This window comes from Papilio polytes, unplaced genomic scaffold (assembly GCF_000836215.1).
Source record: "Papilio polytes unplaced genomic scaffold, Ppol_1.0 DF822511.1, whole genome shotgun sequence".
NCBI classification, from domain to species: Eukaryota; Metazoa; Arthropoda; class Insecta; order Lepidoptera; family Papilionidae; genus Papilio; species Papilio polytes.
Window position 1 is genome coordinate 669008 of NW_013526693.1, and position 3206 is coordinate 672213.

Genomic DNA, 3206 nt, shown 5'->3' on the forward strand with positions numbered 1-3206 from the left:
TAAGGAAATATTTCGTAATCATCCGGTACTTTTTCTAATCCAAAGTGAACGTTATCTTTCGCGCTTAATTCTTCGTTTGGATAAAAGATGTCTGTCTTATCATCGTCGAAATCCTGCCCCTCCATTCTCCTATAGTAGGTGCCGTTAGTTGCGAGTAAATCTGGATTTACGATGCTGAGTAAATAACTAAATATAACAAACAATATAAGAATACCTACCACACATGTTGTTACAATTACTGCTGTTTTAGCCATTCTGTAACATTATAGTTAACGGAAATTTACGGAAAAATTGATGTCACTTTTAATTTTGACGTTTAGATTTTTTGACAGTTGACATATTTAATTCGTTCAAAAATTTCAAATGTTAGTTTTAAAGATTATATCTCCAACATAAAAAATAATTAAAAAGCCGTATTAGAAGTTCAAAAAAAAAACTCAATAGTAAGTCAATAAATGCTAGACTATAACAAAAAAAATATCGAAGCGGTGGAGTTTTTCAAATGTACTATTCAATGTCTGCTGAGTATAATAACCGAACAATTATGTATAGTTACTAGCATTCGCAAACGACTCCGTCCGCGTAAAAAAAAAAACAAAAGTAACTAAGTAGTCTTTGTGTTCTTCCAGACTTTGTTTTACATCTATGCCTTATCTTGATCCGTTCAGCAATTTATGCTACAAACTCTAACAAACATCCATCTCCACCTTCACATTTATAATATTAGTAAGATTACTGCAATGTAAATTCTGCACTCAAAATAAATGGTGTAGGATTAGATGTAATAAAGAAAAAAATAGGAGCAAATAAAAAAAAAGTTCTTCAAATTACATTTTTAATATTCGGTTGTCCTATTTACAAACAGACTAACTAATTACGAGCAGGGTGAATCGGTAATTACTAAACTAGCACGTACCATCCTTCGACCACATCTTCACCTTGGTCTAGATGGGATAGTGGTCAAGCGCTGGTTTTGCAATTTAAATAAAAAAAAGTATTGTCGGTAATATTTTATTTCGGCACGAAGAATTGTACATCCCAATAATCTTGGTTCTGGCGCTACGGTAAAAAAAAACTGGTTAACCATAATTTAAAGTCGTAATAAAACAAAACTTATTTCAATACTAAATGTGTCTGAAAATCCAGATATTATTGAGCTATGAAAGCCAACATCTTATAGTCTGAGAAATATGTTAACCTAACTTTTTCTTACAACGTCCGTGCAAAATTAAAGAGAAAATAATAATGTTTTACTCAATAACATTTTTTTTAATTCAACCCAGTAGTTTTTGAATCCTCTATATGTATCAGAACTAATCTTTGCTATACATTACAAATATAATGATTTTATAAGTATCAGGCCTTCTCCAAGATTCTAACCTCAACATTTGAAACAATTTTTCTGACAATATCCTTGCAAAGTTCATAATTCTTCGATTTTTTATAACGATATTTCAAATCTAACTTTTCTCAAAAACAGCGAAGAGGACGCTGCCATCACAGACATCCACATTCGCATTTATGTTGTAGAGGGAATCTATCTGAATTTTATCCCCCGCCATATTCACTTTCCATTCCTTCCTCGTAAGGGAAAGGTGGAAAGGGGGAGTTATATGAAATTAGGGTTCTGACAAACACAGTTTAACTTACTAATGATGATTTGTTACTCGTCCTCATGATATAAGACATTTTTAAATCAGAGTTATCTTTCGCAATCAATCCTAGTAAGGGCGTCAGCTTATCTACTGACGATATCAAGTAAATGAAGGCGGGAATCAATAATATTATAACAGCAAATACTATAATAAAAACTATTTTCATTATGTTACGTATATCTGATTTGATACAACGGGATATAATTTAGCCACAAAAAAAATATTGGTATTTAATCAGACATCTGACAACCATTCAATACAAATTCATCAAAGAGTATATAAGTATATTTTTAGAAATTCATCTTGAAGTAACTGACACCGTAAACGTGACATATTTTGTTTTTAATTATTAATTACGCTTTGCCTGTGAAAACATTAGAATTGGTTTGTTTGTGCTGCTTTGTGTAGGTAAAGAAGAATGAATGTACACGTATTACCTTCATTAACTTTAAAATACGTAATTAAAAATCTAAAGACAAAAACTTAAAAATGATACTTGTATATTCTTTTGGTATTCTTTGAACAAAGATGTCAGTAAGATAAAATGTGTCAACGAAAAATTCTGAGACACTGGAAAGAAATATAAAAGTGAGTAAAGTTTTAATATTTTTTGTGATAGAAAGATGTTCATACTAAGAACAGCAAAGAATTGGGTGTCTGAGAAAATAAACGCTTATTAACATTTACTTAACTAGAGTGAATATTGTACATCAATCTATATCACCGGTTTGTTAATTTATAAAAACTTACTTCTATAGGGTAATAACAAAGCAAACAAGAGGCCGCGATCGTCTTGTCTTGCACCGTCACACGAATTATTTATAAAACTTATGTAAATTCCAGATGACACGTTCCGATGAGCAGAGTAACATCGACTCGGAGGCCGGCTCCGTACGTGTTGGCCGGATCAGCAAGTTAGGGGCAGTCCTGTGCCCTGCGGTTTGCGCGCTGCTGCTGGTGGTCATATTTGCAGTCTCCTTCGTCGGCAGTAAGCTAGCGATTGACAGATACGGCGCATTCTGCACCAATCGACGGTACACCGGCGCCAAACGATATGTGTTCCCCGATCACAATCTCACTTTATAGAATACTTCCCTAAAAAAAGAAAATAGTTTAGTCTGAAGATTATTTACTGATATATGCTTTAGTTATCTTAATGTCTCGCATTTATTAGATGGATGTTGTAATATAATTGGCATGAAATATAAAGTTTTGTTTTATTTATTCATTTTAAATTCTTCTACGTTTAATTTAATAAAACGCCATCTAACGGCGTTTTTTGTAACTGATTGGATTCGTAAACTGCCATCTAACGACGTTACAGTAAAACCCCTTTGGAACTCTCGCAAAACTTTACTAATTACAATCATAGATGGCAGTAGCAATATTGCAATTGCAACTTTATATTTCTTGTTAAAAAACACAACAATATGATTTATGTCTTATTTAACGTTAATTAATCTTTTGCCAAACATTTTAAAAATTACGAGATGTTTAAATAGTGAAGGAAAAATAATGATGGCAATATTGTTTTGACAGATGAAAGTGAAA

At 32.2% G+C, this 3206-nt stretch overlaps 1 long non-coding RNA gene across 1 annotated transcript; it reads right to left on the reverse strand.

The window, feature by feature from the left end:
- Nucleotides 1-997: 997 nt before the first annotated feature.
- On the reverse strand, nucleotides 998-1868 carry LOC106106044. The gene is made up of 2 exons (XR_001225777.1): nucleotides 1651-1868; nucleotides 998-1059 (listed from the first exon to the last, which is right to left on the reverse strand). It is a non-coding gene; the product is annotated as an uncharacterized LOC106106044 (long non-coding RNA).
- Between the last annotated feature and the right edge of the window lie 1338 nt (nucleotides 1869-3206).